Source organism: Gorilla gorilla, chromosome 5, assembly GCF_029281585.2.
Source record: "Gorilla gorilla gorilla isolate KB3781 chromosome 5, NHGRI_mGorGor1-v2.1_pri, whole genome shotgun sequence".
NCBI lineage: Eukaryota > Metazoa > Chordata > Mammalia > Primates > Hominidae > Gorilla > Gorilla gorilla.
In genome coordinates, this window is record NC_073229.2 from 156471204 (window position 1) to 156489678 (window position 18475).

Genomic DNA, 18475 nt, shown 5'->3' on the forward strand with positions numbered 1-18475 from the left:
CTGCATTATAGTATTGCTTTGAGAATCTGTCTCACCTGTTAAGACTATAAGCTATTTTTAGTTAGGAGCTTTTCTATGCATTTTTGTAACCCTCAAATCCTAGTACTCTGCCTGGCTGGCCCCTAATAAGCATTTAATAAATGTTGGTTGAAATCAGTCAAGGAAGCCTTCTAAGAATAAGTGAACTTTTTATAAAGAAAGAAAAGCTAAAGAGAAAAAGCTTCCATAACTTATTAATCAGATAGATATAGCAATAGATAGCTATAGACAGCAGAAATAATTTCATTAAATTAGTAATTAGTGGGGACTTTTAATGTTTTGTAGGTTGTTAATCTGGACACATGGTACCTTGTACATGAGTCTCTTGGTGGATCATGTTGCTATTATTTGTTTTCAAAACTTCACTAGATTTGTAAACAGCCTGATGCAAAACTATTTGGTATTCCTACATACATACCCAGTAGCTGCATAGGATGTGACATGCATAGTAAGGCTCTAGAAAATATTTAGGGAAGGATACAGGAAAGGGAAGGAAGAAAAAGGAAAAGTTTTAGAAGAGTGAAAAAAATTCAAAGGGTAAAATTTTGAGACTACGGTATAAAAATATTACAGAGGTGTTTTTTTTTCCCCCATCAGCTTGGGGGTGTCTAGGCCAAAATAAGGCACTCAGACATGCAAGAGTTTCCATCTTGACAGTGATGGAGCCAAAAGGGAACCTGATCCTTTGTCTCCTCCTCGTTCCTCAGGTGCCACATATGCATCTGACTAATGTCAAAACAGAAGGCTGGACTCCTCATATAAAAATGTGCTGGCGAGCACTCCTGTGACCTTTAAAATCAATCATTGCAAATGGGTATTCAAGCAAGAGGAAATGATCTACAGCTGGGCGGTTTCTCATCTACATCAGCTGGCAAAGAGGCAGACATACAATTACAAGCAGCATGATTTTTGTTTTCAGACTCCCTGCCCAAACCTTCCAGTATTTTCCATAGCTTTACTGCAAAAAATAACACTAGCCTCAAGTTTAACAGGATGTGAAAACTCCTTCCATGTCTTGAGACAATTTCCCTCCTATGCTGTTGCTCAGCTGGTTGGTCTCTTCTTACTCAGCCCAGTGTGATTTGCGTAAATTGCTTTAACAGCCAGATATTAAGAGCAAACATTGGCCTTTCTTATTCCTGTGTTCCTGAGTTTTCTCTTTATCCAAGTGCACCTGGCAATTCACCCAAATCACGAGGTATTGCCTAGGTTGTATTTATAAGCTCAGTGTGGGTAAACACAGCTGATCAGTGGCCACTGGTTTTCCTTCCTCGCTGGGTCCTTTCCTTTCCCTTTTCAAGGCTGGCTTCCAACTTCCTACCTTTTGTGGCTCCTTCTGGAAGACCATGTGGAGTGGGATGTCAGGCAGCAAATGCAGGACCTCTCCAGATCTTGAAAAACAAACAGAAAAGATGGTTTCTAGAATAATATTGCTCCTTATTTCTCCAAGCTCCTGCTTGTGAAGCTTATCCTTTTTTGTTTCTGAATAGTTGATAGAAATGGGCAGTTTCTGTTTTTCCTGTAATGAGGACACACACATGCATGCACAGTCTCACACACACACCTTCCTGCAGAAAACATATTTTGTTTCTTTGTTTCTTCTTGGAATAGAAAAGAGGAGGTGGGAAAAGGAAGTTGTTTTGTTTTATAGCACATGTTGTTTTAAGGTTAAAAAAAAACCTGATGTATTGGCTTTCAAAAATGTATATTTTTTCATACCAAAAGTATTAGATTGCACATTTAATTGGTGAATCATATGATATATGAATTACATCTCAATAAAGCTATTTTAAAAATCATACTGTATCAGAATATTAGATGTAAGTCAGTTTTTTCTAAAAGATAAATTTCAAGTACAAGTAAAATAGGTCAGAAAAGAAGCTGCTTTCCAAAGCAATGTTAAGCTTTTCCTTGGCTACAGGAACACAGGTGTTGCTGCCAGAACACAGGTGTTGTGAAATCCACCCCTAAAAGCCAAAATGGGAAAGGAAAAGACTCACATCAATATTGTCGTCATTGGGCTGGTAGATTTGGGCAAGTCCACCCCTACTGACCTAAACATGTGGTGGGACTGACAAGAGACCCTCTGCAAAATGTGATAAGAAGTCTGCTGAGATGGGAAAGGGCTCCTTCAACTATGCCTGGGCCTTGTATAAGCAGAAAGCTGAGTGTGAACGTGGTGTCACAATTGATACTTCTCTGTGGAAATTTGAGACCAGCAAGTGCTATGTGACCATCACAAGACTTTATCAAAAACATTATTACAGGCACATTCCAGGTAGAATGTCTTGATTGTTGCTGCTGATACTGGTGAATTTGAAGTTGGTATCTCTAAGAATGGGCAGACCCCTGAGCACACCCTTCTGGCTTGCATGCCAGATGTGTAACAAGTAATTGTTGTTGTTTACAAAATGGATTTCACTGAGCCACCCTATAGCAGAAGAGACATGAAGAAATTGCTAAGGAAGTCAGCACTCACATTAAGAAAATGGGCCACAACCCTTACACTGAGGCATTTGTGCCAATTTCTGGTTGGGATGGTGGCAACATGCTGGAGCCATGTGATCACGGGCCTTGGTTTAAGGGATAGAAAGTTTAGGGTAAAGATGGCAATGCCTATGGAACCATGCTGCTTGAAGCTCTGGACTCCTTCCTACCACCAACTCATCCAATTGACAAGCCCTTGCGTCTGCCCCTCCAGGATGTCTACGAAATTTGGGATATTGGCACTATCCCTGTGGGCCAATTGGACAGTGGGGTTCTCAAACAAGTAGCGTAAACACTCTGCTCCAGTCAACATCACAACTGAAGTAATGTCCATTAAAATGCACCATGAAGCTTTGAGTGAGCTCCTCCTGGAGACAATGTGGGCTTTAATGTCAAGAATGTGTCTGGCAAAGCTGTTCGTCGTGGCAACATCACTGATGAAAGCAAAACCACACACCTGTGGAAGCAGCAGGCTTCACTGCTCGGGTGATTATCCTGCATCCTTCAGGGTGAATCACACTGGCTGTGTATGCCCCTGTACTGGATTGTCACACGGCGCACATTGCTTGCAAGTTTGCTGAGCTGAAGGAAAAGGTTGACTGATGTTCTTGTAAGAAGCTGGAAGATGGTTCTTAAATTCTCGAAATTGGGTGAAAACTATCGTTGATATGGTTCCTATCAAGCCTAGGTGTGTTGAGAGCTTCTCTGACTATGCTCCTCCAGGTCATTTTGCTGTTCATGATATGAGATAGACAGCTGCTGAAGTGTCATTAGAGCAGTGGCTGCTGGAGCTGGCAAAGTCACTGAGTCTGCCTGGGAAGTTCAGAAGGCTAAATGAACAGTATCTCTAATACTTTTCACCCTAGTCTTTTTTTTTTTTTTTTTTTTGAGATGGCGTCTTGCTCTGTCACCGAGGCTGGAGTGCAGTGGCACCATCACGGCTCACTGCAGCCTCAACCTCCTGGGCTCAGGAGATCCTCCCATCTCAGCCTCCCAAACAGCTGGGACCACAAACCTGTGCCATCACACCAAGCTAATTTTTTTTTTTTTTTTTGGTAGAGATGAGGTCTTGCTGTGTTGCCCAGGATGGTCTCAAACTCCTGAGCTCAAGTGATCCTCTCACGTCAGCACCCTAGTCTTAATCAATGGTGGAAGAACCATCTCAGAACTGTTTGTTTCAATTAGCCATTTAAGTTTAACAGTAAAAGACTGGTTAATAAACAATGCATCATAAAACCTCAGAAGGAAAGAATGTTTTGTAGACCATTTTGTTTTTGTTTTCGTGTGGCAGTTTTATTAGTTCTTAAAATCATTACTTTTTAACGGAAACACCTTGACTAAAAATCTATCACAGAATTTTGAGACCTATTAAAACAAAGTTTAATGAGACAAAAAAGGTAGAGCAGAATAATCAACTCAGAATGTAACATTTTGTCACCAGCTGATGATAAGTGACTACATCACTGAAGAAGTTTACATCATATTCAGTAGTGAATCTAATATTATAGATAGAATACTACCAATAAAAATATTTTTCTGTTTTGAAAAATCTGTCAACTATAATACATATAATGGCCATTGTACATTCATCTGCAATTAAAATATGTTCATGTAAATGCTTTTGAATAAAATTTATATGGCATCACTTCCTAAAAAGCTTTTTCAGTACTCTTTTTTCCTCTTAATACATCACATGGGAGTAAATTTCAAAATCTCTTAATCTTTGTCCTGTTCTGTTTATGTTTCTCCTTACAAATTTGGGGTGACCTCAAAGTCTTCCTAAGCATTACGAAAGGCTTCTTTTCAACAGGATGGCTTAAAATTAAGTTTGCTAAATAACATGATTGCCATCACACCATCGGCACCAACACCCATAGCAGACATCGCTAATTAAAGAACTAACTTCTCCTGCAGAGTATAGACTAGACTCAGCTGTGGAGCTCCAGCCAGCTAGAAAAACCTATCTCTTGAACTGGTTATACAGCTGAAGGAAGTCAGTTCAGTTGTCCAAAGTCCCTCTCACTGTTTTATAATGGTGGTCTCTATTCTACCACAATCACTGTGAGGGTTTGTAATGCCCAGTTTGAGAAACGTGGTCATGACGTGATTCACTCCTGCTCTTCCATAGTTCTGTAAGAAAAAGGAAAAAGTTTTTACCTCTCCAATTTTATAAGCCAGGGAATTTTCCAGAATATTAATAGTACTGGAAAAGACCCTGAACAGTTAGTGCCGTGGCAGGAGGGTCCAAGCCGCTGCAGAAGAAGCACATTCTGTTCCTTTTCTTCACCAGCCAGCCAGACCAAATAAGAGTGGGTCTCCTCTCCTCTCCGGAGCCACATTCCAGCCTGGACAGGAGAGGTGCCCCCGACACACAGTGTTTCCTACTAGGAAATGTGCTAAAATTAACTGAAGTTCCTCAAGTCCTGGCTGGGGAGGTAACACCGTCAGCAGAGCTCCCTGTTCCTTCCTCAGCACACTGCTTTCCTTGCTATCTCTGGGGCAAGTTGTCTTTGGCATCTTGAAGGATCTATACTTGTTGTGTCCTAAATGTGTAACTCATTAGTAATGAGCCAATAGTGGAAATTTCAGTGAACAGAGCTTTTTACTCCAGTAATTCCAGGTGTGAACCACAAATAGAAAGGTTCTTTTTGAGAATTTTTCCTCTACGGGCGCTAGCTATCTGGTGTTTGCACCCTGAGTCCTAGGAAAGCTAACACGGAAATAAAGACTCCCAGTGTTTGTGTCTGTTATCTGTAGGTCCTCCTAACTAATATTGCCCTTCTAGGACAAAGGTGCCTTCCTTTCCAATAAGCTTTCTTCAGGGAGAACGCAGTGAAGGAGCCGGATCCTCTGAGACCAGTTCAGAGGCACCCCCTCTCCCACACAGCCTGGTGCAGCTGGGGCCGGCAGGCAGGAAGTTTGCCCCACGGGATAGCAGTTGCGGTCCTGCAGGCTCCCTAAGAATGGCATTTGGTCTCCTCAGAGAGGTTGTTAAAGTCATGTTAGACCTCTAAGGAATTTCCTCACTTACCCCAGGCTGACTCCAAGCCCCAGCACAAACTTTTCACTTTGGATCTCCTCCCCTCACCCACAATCCCTTTGGCCTGAGGTGATTTCCTGCCCTCTGGTCAAGACTGGCCCTGGTGCCCTCCCCTCTCCATTACCAGCCTCTCTCCTGTGTCCCGTGCAGACCCACAGAGAGTCTTGCCTTCTGCTGACAAAACATTCCCACGCTCTGTGATCCTTCCTCTCCAGGGCTCTAGTCTCTTTCTGGATCTCTTCAAATCAAGATTCCGCTTCCTAGAAAGCAGGAAGTCGGGCCAAAGCACAACAATATGGCTGCCGGTAGAGCGATGTGGCGGGAGAGAAGGTGACATGGGCTCAGAGGCACAGCCTGGGGAGCGCTGTTCCTCACTTGCCTCCTAATCTTGGGCAAATCTCTCACCTGCTTTGAGACTTTGTTTTTTCATCCTAAAAAAGATTATACTCTTATCCCAGGAGTAATTAAATATTCTATTCAAGGCATTCAGTACTGGGCTGGCAACAGGGTGCTTCTCGATATTAGTATTACTTGTTAACAGTGGCATTTATCGAAGTGTCTCCTGAAGAAACTAATCTCATGATTCACTGTAGCAAATAGGGTTCAAAATTCAAATATGCTTGGGAAATTTGAACTGTGAACTGAAGCTTATACCGGGCCATATGGAGATTTATAATGATCACAAGTAGTTCTTCCCCTGGACAAGCTACTTAACTTCCCTGCCTCCATTTTCTCATTCATAACATAGGGGCTAATAACAGTTTCTTCCTCTTATTATTTTTGTGAGCACTAAATTAGGGGCCCTAAATTAAACGTTTTGCAAAATGCTTGCTGTATCACATATGTGCAACAAATGTTAACAAGTAGTATTAGAATTAAGTAGTAGTATTACAATTAAGTAGTATTACAGTTTATAGTGCTATCACTATTTAATGATACTGAAAATTCCTAAAATTAAAAACAACAAATAACACCGTCTTTTTAATGTTGCTGAACTGTTGCAATGTTGCAAACTTTATTTGGCCAGGGATCTCTTTTCTGGTGACCAGTGGGAAACACTAGCTAAAGAATTAAACCTTTGAGAGATGTTTGGTTTGGAATAGAAAGCACCTGAAGATATTGTGTCTTGATCCAAATAACTTTTCAGCCTCTAGGATTTCCCCCGAACTCTTATTGGCATAATGGTTCATGCTGTCGGAGAAGAAATGTAGAAGATGGCGCAGTAGTGTCTGACTTGTGGGCTTCAGTGTCCCGACAAGAGAGCATCCTAGCAGAGACCCAAGAACATGGATCTAATGCTCAGATGGAACAGAGTCTAAATCCTCACTGAGTATTCTTTATTATTTTGGAGAAGGGAATAAAGAGAAATTTTCTAATCTCACTAAACTTCAGTGTTCTCATCTACAACATTAAAAATAATTGTACCTACCTCATAGGATGGTTATATAGTATAGTAAATGTCATGTAAATTAACCTCAGTAAAGTCTGTCTCCTAGTTATTATCACAATGTATTAGTCTGTTCTCATGCTGCTAATAAAGACATACCCAAGACTGGGCAATTTATAAAGGAAAGAGGTTTAATGGACTCACACTTCCACATGGCTGGGGAGGCCTCACAATCATGGTGGAAGGCAAGGAGGAGCAAAGCCACGTCTTACGTGGCAGTAGGCAAAAGCTTGTGCAGGGGAACTCTCATTTATAAAACCATCAGATCTCATGAGACTTATTCATCACCATGAGAACAGTATGGGGGAAACTGCCCCCATGATTCAGTTATCTCCACCTGGCCCTGCCCTTGACACATGGGAATTATTACAATTCAAGGTGAGATTTGGGTGGGGACACAGCCAAACCCTATTGCATTATATCATTAGAATCTTTGTTATTATTATTCCAGATTCTCTGCCTGACTGGTATGTGACCTTTCACATCATACACTTGTATGCCTGGAAATTCCTTACAGACTTTTCAGGGTTGAAAGAGAAAATGGACGTGAAAAGTGTGGCCTTGGAAAACACTCACTGGGTAGAACTCCATTCCTTCCCCTGGCTTGCAGGACAGCCAATGTATTTCATTTTTTACTGTGCCTCATTGCTTCTTATATGGAGACATTGCTTTGACCAGACTATAAATCTTGAAAAACAGATTGAATATTTCCTCCCCTTGCTCTACCGTTCTCTAAGTACCTGGAATATGCTGAGCTTATAGGAGAGTATCAGATTCACTGCATGAAAGGAATAATGGAAAGTCAGGTATTAAACCTGACCAGTGTGGGAGAAAGTTTCAAACTACCATCTTTCTAGAACCTTCAAATTAAAACCAAAGAGAAAAACATATTAAGAAACTCTTGTCTGGCTTTGTGTCCCAGAAACAGGCACCATCTGTTCTGTGGAAAAGGGCAAATTTAACTCTTGGCATGCTTTATTCTTTCTGAATTAAAGTATTCTTTTTTGGGGGGCGTGGGGTGGCCTGTGGGGAGACAGTCTCGCTTTGTCACCCAGGTTGGAGTGCAGTGGCACTATCTCAGCTCACTGCAACCGCTGTCTCCCAGGTTCAAGTAATTCTCCTGCATCAGCCTCCCAAGTAGCTGGGTCTACAGGCGTGCACCACTGTGCTTGGCTAATTTTTTGAATTTTTTTGGTAGAAACTGGGCACCATGTTGGCCAGGCTGGTCTCCAACTCCTGACCTCAGTTGATCCACCCAGCTCAGCCTCCCAAACTTCTGGGATTACAGGTGTGAGACACCATGCATAGCCCTAAGTTAAAGTATTCTTATGTGAGGTGTGCCTTAAATTCAACCTCAGAGTCCTCAACTTGAGGAAGCAAAATCCTATGGGTATTTTTTAACTGTTATTTTTAATTGGCATATAATAATTGTACATATTTATAGAGTATAGCGTGATATTTTGATACATGTATACAATGTGTAATGATAAAAATCAGGGTAATTAGCACATCCATCCCTTCAAATATTTATCATTTCTTTGTGTTGGGAACATTCAAAACCCTCTCTTCTAGCGATTTCCTATGTGTATTTTGTCTTGCAGAATCTGATCCTCCCAGAATTAGTCTGCCAGTTTCCAGGTCCTAAATAGCTCCCAGAACACTGCAGAATGGCTAACAGCAGTCCTCTAGTGTAGAAGTCAATGTCACCTACTTTGTTCTGAAGATTGTGTACTAAGGTAATTAAATGAAAAAGGAAACTTCTCATCTCTGGATGTCTTATGATCTCAAAATTCTACCTTATATAACTATTCAGAAGGCAGGAATAAGTGTCATAGGATGGCCATAACATGCAAACAATTTTATATTAGTTACATTTTCATTTATACTCTCTTTATTGTAAAAGTTGAGAAAATAACAAAATTAGCCATAGAAGTATATCTCCTTTGGGGAAAACTAAATTAACATGTAGTTTATTATTAGATAAATTCACTTTGTTGAAAAATCTGATTCATTTTTAAAAAATAAAATATAGTAGGTAGTTGTCTGCTTCTTTAGTCAGTAGTCAGTGCATTCCTGGAAAGCAAGGGCTTTACCTTCTAGTGTAATAAACTTCCTTTAAGCATACTTAAAATATAGAAATTAATGTGCGCAGCTTTCATTGCCTAACCCATCTATTTCATGAGAAGGACCATATCTGAATTCTAGAAGACAGATAATATAATGCGAAGCTTCCTATATGTTTAAAAAATCAATGGTGCCAATGTGTTTCCATTATGCCAGACACTTGCTAAGCATTCAGTTTCTTGAGACTGAAAATTTTAATTTAGCAGCATTTCTTACAAATGGACATGAATAATGAATTTGGGTGCATTTTATTGTTTGTTTAGTTGTTTCAGTTTGAAGTGAATAGAAATATGTGGCCATGTCACTTTTTTCAATATATTCTACGAATGTACACAAGACACTGTGAAGGAAACACTGTTTGGGTCCAAAAGCAGTACTTCCTAACAAATTTCCTTTAAAAAGCTGTAGTAAGATAACATTTCTTGTCTTTATTATGTAATAATAATAGTAAATCCCATTAGTATTGCATTTGAGATTCCTATGCAGATCCTCAAATGTCCACCCAACCATATGGCAATATTGAAGTCCTTCTTTTAAGTCTTACTTTGGGTTGTTTTAGGAAAGAATTTACGACTCTCTTTGCAAAGTGCCAGATCTACCAGAAGAGGGCACTGTGCTTCTAATTCACTCCGAAAGAAGCAAACATTCTCACTTTGAGAAACAGCTCTGTGTCCTGTCTTATCCCAGAAGATTCCAGGGGCTGAAAAAGGAATGTTTACACCACGCATCTATTGCATTTGGATGGAGATGAAACAGGGAAGTCGTAATGAGTTCAATAGTTCCAAAGGCAAGAAAACAAAGGTGACAACTGTTTACTGGTTTGTGACCACTTCGAGTCATTTTTCGCCCATGCCACACGGTGGCGCCTCTTCATCAATTATAGCTGCGCTGCCGCAGGGAACCCGCAGACGACTTCGGTCCCAAAACCTGGAGTTGACAATCAGCACTGTCACTTTGAAAGTATATATATATATATTTTTTTTTACATAAGTAGAAGCTTTATGGAGAAACTTTGTAACAGCTTAGTTTTCTTTTTTTCCCTCTACTTATAAAAATTTTCTTCTTTTAGAGAATGTTTTCCTGTTAGAGATGATCAAGTGTTGGTTCAACGAAACAGAGAGCTATTGTCTTTGTATCTGGGGGATTTTCACCAGTCCCTGAGCAGAGTCTCCATTCAGTGTAGAGAATTCTCAGCTGCACCTTGTCACTTGTTTCCACTACTAGGTTAAAATTCTCTCAGCAAAACTAAAGGAAAGCTTTATTTTAAGCAATCCATCCATAACAATCCACCTGTCCAAGCCATGAAAAAGATAAATTTTTAAGGAATATAATTGTATTACTCATGTTGCAGTTAGGTTTTCAATTATGAAGAGCTTAGCTGGATAATTTTCTAACTCAAAATACTGGCTGTCAATTTGCGTTTTGACTTGTACAGTCTCGTGAGCTTGAGACATTTCTGGGCTGTACTACAGAAACTGGAGCCACGGTCTCCCTTTGTCACATTAGAGTGCTGCACTTTCTAGAAAGACAAAAGAAGAGAGCAGCCTGGGCGTCAGTGGGTTTATGTAAGGAATGCATACTGATACGATGGCACAATAAAACTACTGATGAGGGCTGGGCGCGGTGGCTCATGACTGTAATCCCAGCGCTTTGGGAGGCCCAGGTGGGTGGATCACCTGACATCAAGAGTTCAAGACCAGCCTGGGCAACATGGCAAAACCCTGTCTCTACTAAAAATGCAAAAATTAGCCAGGCATGGTGGCATGCCCCTGTAATCCCAGCTATTTGGGAGGCTGAGGCAGGAGAATCACTTGAACCCGGGAGGCAGAGGTTGCAGTGAGCCGAGATTATGCCACTGCACTCCAGCCTGGACAACAAGAGTGAAACTCCATCTCAAAAACAAACAAACAAACAAACAAACAAACAAAACAGACTACTGATGAGTATCTTTTTTTTTTTTTTTTTTTTTTTTTTTTTTTGAGACGGAGTCTCACTCTGTTGCCCAGGCTGGAGTGCAGTGGCGCGATCTTGGCTCACTGCAAGCTTTGCCTCCCGGGTTGACGCCATTCTCCTGCCTCAGCCTCCGAAGTAACTGGGACTGCAGGTGCCTGCCACCATGCCCGGCTGATGAGTATCTTTAAAAACCCACCACATTGGTTAGTTAATCATTTGAGAATGCTCTAGGTTCATCCTCTACTCTCATGCTTCAGTGGGTATGAGGTGGGGACTGGGAATATTTATTTTTACAAAATGCGCCAAGTAATTCTCCCTCACTTCCAGGTTTTGGGGTCACTGAAATGGAAAATACGGTAAAAGAACAGATGAGAGATAAGAAGAACTTGAGTTAAACCTCTAACAGTGAGGATGGCAGGAAGCATTTAAGACACAGGGACAGATAGATTGTGAGGACTGGATAAATGAATGAAATCTATGATAATTCCAAGTTTATGGCTATGAGAATGAGAACACTGTGGTGCCAATTCACTAAATCAGGAAATAGATAAGAACATAGAATTATAGAGTAAGATGAGTTCTGTTGGGGATATAATACATTTGAAATGAATGCATAGCTCCAAGTTGCTATGTCTAGTCCAGTTTGGAGGCCAGGAATTATCAAGATACAAATAATGTTGAACCCTCAGGAGAAAATGAAATGCTGAAGAGCACTGACATTTAAGCCTGGAAGCTGCTGAATCACAAAAAACATATTTATGGCCAGCTCAGAATTGTTTAAATTAAAAAATATATTGAAGCCTCTATTTGAGACTTGTATTCTCCCATTTGGCTAAGGATTCCTTTATTTCAAATTTTCTTAAAATCAACAAGAATGCTTGCTCACATCACCTTCTTGGCCACCACAGTTACTGAGTTTGCCAGCCCAGATATAAGGAGTGGACAGGGTTTGAGAAAAACTGAAAGACTGGGAAACAATGATGAGAGAGAACATAACCGGGAGAGAAAAGTATGAAGCAGAAAGAAGGTTGCAGCAATCATTCTGTTGAATGCAACAGAGAAGGTCAATGAGACTGGTCTCAGAAGGAATTTGACTTTTCATCTAATAATTCATGAAAGAGATGCATTTTTTCAACAAACGTCTGTTGAGCACCTTCTCTGAACCTGGTAGTATGTTAGGACCAAGTGAGACGACAATAAACGAGATAGATGTAATTGATGTCTTCGTAAAATTTATAGGCCAGAGGCCATAGAAAATATAGAGGGGATACAGAGAGATGAAACCTATGAAAAATGTGAGTGCCTGTTGCTATCAGGGAATAGGAAGAGTGCCCGGGACAGTCTCCTTGAGAAAAGGACATCTACTGCTGGCCCTTTCTGCTTGGGTATCCGGCTTCCTATGGCTAGGACCAATCTGGCTTAGCCTTTGGCTTTCTGCTCTTCTTTGGCTCTGCACATTCTCCTGGTCTTAGTGTTGCTTTTAAACCAGGCACCGTCAAATGGGTGGCATCTTTGTATTCCTGCCATGGGCCCAAGGAACCCAATTAACCAGGTAGATAAACTTTTCCCTACATTTATGAAAAGAGGAAGAATTTAAGTGGAAACCAAGTCATTTCAGATATTAGGCCATATGAGCTTTTTGACATGTAAGCTTATCAGATTCATGAATATTAATTTAGAATGCTACACATTGGCACCTAGAAGTCTGAAATGAGGAGACAGAGCTGAGATTATGGGAAAGTCAAGGCTGCTAGGATTCGCAGGAAGAGTATGAGAGAGGAGAGAGATGCACGGAGAGAAAATTCCAGGAGTTTTCCCCATTAAGTATTCAGTTGACTACGAATCATTTCATGTGGAAGCCAGGGAGAAAACCACTTGAAAGGACTAGAGGGAACAGTGCCTGGAGGTCACACGAGCTGGGAATAATGCTAGCGCCTGTTCACAACAGCCAGAGTGGAAATCTCACAATTTATCAGGTAGAATACTGAGACGAATTTTGCTTCAGTAGTGGGAAAAAATCAACCCTAGACTAAATGCTGCGATTTTCACCAACAAAGCATAAAAGCAGATTTGAGGATTAAACTGTTTCCAAGTAACTTAGGAGTGTTCCAGAATAAAGTTCAAGCATATTTATATTAATATAAAAACATCTGGCAACCAACATGGTAAATCTTTAAATGTCTGGCATTCAGTCAAAAATTACTGCAAATAATTTTTGCAAAGAAGCAGGAAAATAGAGTCCATAATGAGAGAAAAAAAGTCAGTCAGTTGAAACTGACCTAAAGATGTCAAGGTGATCGAATTAGTAGACAAGGGCATTATAATAGTTATTATAACCATATTTCATATGTTAAAGACACTAGCAGAAAGATTGGGCCTGGGTAAGAGAAACACAGACGATATTGAAAAATTCAGTTAAAATTTCTAAAGATAAAAATTACAATGCTTTTGATGAAAAACAAGCTGGATGGGGATATTTCCTGGTGAAAAGATTGAATTTAAAGGCAGCTATAAAGACTATGCAAAATGAAACTCAGTGAGAAAAAAGACAAAGAAAACAAATAAATAAAAAAATCAATTAACTATGAAACAATGTCAAGGTGCCAAATGTATTAATTGGAATCTCTGAAGGAGAAGGATAGGGTTAGAAAAACAATTTAAAAAAAATCATAGCTGAAATTTTCCAAATATAATGAAAAACCATAAAACCAAGATCTGGGAACCTCGAGCACAAGAAACATGAAAAAAGTTACAACAGAGCATATCATAATCCAATTGTTCGATGCTAATGGTCAATAGAAAGCAGAGAAAAATACCCATTACATGCAAAAGAATAAAGATAATGATGACAAAATATTTTTATCAGAAACAATACAAAAGAGTAACATCTTTAAAACACTGAAAGAAAAAACTGTGTCTAGAATTTGCTACCTGGCAAATATATTTTTCAAAAATAAGGTGAAGTAAAGATTTTTTAGAATACAAAAGCCAAAAGAATGTATTACTAGTGGACTTTCACTACAAGAAATGTTAAAGGAAGCCTGACAAGCAGAAGGAAAATGATACCAGACAGAAACCTGGATATGCACAAAGGGATGAAGATCATCACATGGTTGCTAATTGCATGGATTAAAATAAAGGCTTTTGCATATTATTTAAATTTGTTTACAGATAATACACCTTAAAGCAAAAATATGTGTCATGGGGTTTATAACACATGAAGAAGTAAAATATATGACAAAAATAGCAAAAAGCTCTGAAGGGAAGAAATGGGATTTACTGTTGTAAGTTTTTGTGTATAAAACAGTAAAATATCACTTGTAGGTAGGCTGTGATATGTTAAAGGTACACATTCTAAACCCTTCAACAACCACTAAAATAACACAACTAAGAGTCACAGCCAGCCAACAAAAGAAATAAAATGGAACTATACGTAACACTCAATCCAAAATAAAGCAGAAAAAGAAAGAAAACAAAGGACAAACATAACAAACAGAAAACAAGATTATAAATTTTAACCCAACAATATCAATAATTGTATTAAATATAAATGGTCTAAATACCCCCGATTAAGAAACAAGCTACCAGATTATCTTTTTTAAAAAAATCAAGACCCAACTATATACTGTCCCAAAGAAATTCACTTTAAAAACAAAGATAGAAATCAGTTAAAAGGATTGAAAAATATATAGCACTATTCAATATGAACTTAGTACGTGAAGGTTATTTTGTTATGAACAAGTGGCAGCCTGTTCATAACTGTAAGAGATGAAAATAAAACTTTATTTTATTAGAATATAATCACATTTTATAGCATCTACTAAAGGAAATGAAGCTCCTAAATTGGAGAGCAGCAGTTTATATTGTTGATTCCAGCCACCAAGAGAAAACATTGTTACTCCTTTGTCCCAGTATATACTGACAGAATTCTTCAAATGATGCTTAAGTTGGTAAGACAGACAATTTCTGTAGAAACTGAGAAGGTGTGGCCTTTCTTTGGAAAACTGTTCTTTAGAAGTTCCATCAACTCTAGCAGTGACACTGGGATCCAGGAGCAGCCTTAGGGAATCTGGAGTGACCCTCGAAGCTCCAGCCGAGGTTAGTCAAAGGCAGGAAAGGCAGCTCAAACGGCTCCACTGATAAAAACACACCCGCAGCTTCTGTCCTCACCGTGACCGGAGCTGACCCTGAGCTGGAGCCGAGCTAACTTAACATTCTAGATTATGTTTCCTAACTCTCATCTTGAAATGAAACACCCTCCTAACACCTTGTGCTTTTCCACTGAGAACAGGTCATAATTCTAATAAATTATTTATTTGTGTGATTTTTTCATAGCATATACATAGCGAATGATTTTTACTTTCATTATTTAAAAAATATGCATGTATACTTTTTATTTTGGAACAGTTTCTCACAATAAGTTGAAAAATTAACACAGATAACTCTTGCATATCCTTCTCCTGGCTTCCCCTCATGATAACATCTTAAAAGCAATTAAACTGACATTGGCACAATAAAATTAAACTACAGACCATATTTTGATTTCATTAGTATTTGCATGTACTATTGTGGTGGGGCCGGGCGGCAGTGCAGGTTATGTAGTTCTATGAAATGTTATCGCCTAAAACACAGTCATGTAACTAGCACCACAATCAAGATATAGAACTCTTCCACTATGTAGAGTCCTCCAGTTCCCCTGATTTCTTTCTGTGTCCTGATCAAAAATCACAGAATGAGTCAGGCACTGTGGCTCATGCCTATAATCCCAGCACTTTGGGATGCTGAGGCGGGAAGATTACTTGAGGCCGGGAGTTCTAGACCAGCCTGAGCAACATAGTAAGACTCTATCTCTACACATTTTTTTTTAAAATTGATGGGCATGGTGACATTCACCTGTAGTCCCAGCTACTCAGGAGGCTGAGGTAGGAGGATCACATGAACCCAGGAGGTTGAGTCGAGGCTGCAGTGGGCTATGACTGTGCCACTTCACTCCAGCCTTGGTGATAGAGCGAGACCCTGTCTCTATTTAGAAATATAAAAAAACACAGAGTGCCTTGACTTCTCTGTGAGACAGACAGCTGTAGGTTTTTCCCAGCAAGTTTGAACCTAAATCAGAGCCTTGAACATTTTCAGGTACTGACTTCAGGCACTGAAATGTATCTAGGTTGTTGCCCGAAGAAACTGGCCCTGGCTCTGAGCCAAATTCCTTTAAATGTCATATGAACTCCCTACCCTGACCTTCTTGCTGCAGACGTACCTAGGCAGAACACTCCCTTTCTCTCACCATATGTAAGCATGTTCCCTTAATAAATGCTTTGCACTCATCACTCAGCGTTTAGTGCTTCTCTCTTTGGAACCCCAACCAGCCCCCTCTCTGGACAGTTTGGGGCACTCCCTTGTGGGAAATCACCTGGCATTGCTTTTGGGGAGATGCCAGCTGTGGTTCAACAGGGCAAAATACACTACCACAAAGATACTTCCTCATTTTATTTCTTTATAATCAAACCCTAGCCCAACCTAGTCCCTGGCAACTACTCATATGTTCTCCATGGCTATATTTTGTCACTGTGATAATATTATATGAATGGAATCATACCTTATGCAACCTATTGAGATTGTCTTTTTCATTCAGTGTAATGCCATTGAGAACTATCCAAATTGTCATGTGTGTCAATGGTTCATTCATTTTTATTGCTGAGTAATATTTCATTGGTTGCATGTACTCCAGTTTGTTTATCCGTTCATCCATTGAAGAACATCTGGTTGGTTACCAGCTTTCAGCTATTATTTTAAAAGCTGCTATGAGGATTCATAAAGGTTTATATGTGAACATAAGGTTTCACTTCTCTAGTGTAAATACTCAGGAGTATGATGGCTGTGTTGTACGGTAAATATATGCTTAACTTTATAAGGTACTGCAAACATTATTTCAAAGTGGCTGTACTATTTTATATTCTCACCTGCAATGGCGAGAAATCTACCAATTATTACTTCACATCCTCATCAGCATTTTCCAGTTTTTTTTTATTTTAGTCATTCTGATATATGTATAGTAGTAGTTGTGTTATTATTGTTCATTGTGTTTCTCTCCAGTGAGGCTCTCAGTTCTGGAAGGTCAGAAAATGTGTCTTATTTATGGCCTGGCAAACACTGACGTTCAATAAATATGTACTGTCTAGCTGAAAGAGTACAAAAAAAGACAAGGAAATGAACAGAGAAATGGAGCAGTAGAAATGGAGTGTGGGGAGGAAACAAGGAAGAAAGAAAGACAGGTGAGGAATCTGTGGGTGTGGGTCCACGGTGTTTGCTCACACTCTAGGCTGCTGCTCTCTCTGTGAGACCAGACTGCTGGGCCCTACAGGAATGATGTGTTTCTGTAGCTGCCTGGGCATCTGCCCACACAATGGGACTTATGTTCTTTAAAACCAAATAAGTATCTCAATGATATGTCACCTCTTCTATTATTTGGTAAAGTCATACCTACCACCAAAAGGGAAAAGGAACATCTCTTATCTCTTATCCCATAATCTTGTTGCTTAATCAAGCCCATCTCTAGTTGCAGAAGACTGAAAGAAAATGTTTCTCTTGTGTATGGGGGTAGGGGAGAGGGGCATTTTAAAATTTGAATTCTGTTTTTCCACTTGTTAATCCATGGACTCTCATTTTACACTGGAATAAATATTTTGCTGCTTTTATGGATACCAGGAGAGAATCACTGAATGCAAATTATCTTGAAAATCTTGGATGTGTAGTTTATGCACATATATAATGCTAGCACAGCAAAAGGGAGAGGAAGTTGTCTTAAACTCCTTTTAGCACCCATCACCTTTGCAGGTAGTCTTGTTCATTCTTTCCCCGGAGTATGCCAACCAGTTCATTGCCTCCAGCCTTCCTGTCTTCACCACATTCCCGTTGTATTTCTTCTCTCTCAGGAAGAAATAACACTAAGATGTAATGTGTTACCTTTCCCATTACCAAATAATGATGATCTATTTTTGGAATTTCAGGTAGCAGCCTGAAATGAGCACTGGTTTATCATCTATCCTGTAGGCTTCTGAGTTCATGAAGCTAAATCACATGAATGGTTATCAATTTTAACAAAGTAAGCCCTGCCTATAAGACCTAGCCTCAAGCTAGTCTTATAGTTCTGTTTACTGTGTTTTTCGACCAGCAATAAGACAGCCCATGAAAGGGGTTTATATGGAAAAGCTTGATTTATTTAATCTGACATTACATGCTCTATATCACATTGATACAAAACACTCTAAATTCATATTTTTAAGAGCTATAAAAAGCATATTTATGCTAAGGCCCACTTAGCCTATTGGGCTCTTGGCAATCTACTGTTTAAAAGAAATTTTAAAAAACATCCTTGGAGATTATCT

General features: G+C 39.6%; 1 pseudogene; it reads left to right on the plus strand.

The window, feature by feature from the left end:
- Window positions 1–2010: 2010 nt before the first annotated feature.
- Window positions 2011–3364, plus strand: LOC101151200 (elongation factor 1-alpha 1-like; annotated as a pseudogene).
- The last annotated feature ends 15111 nt before the right edge of the window (window positions 3365–18475 follow it).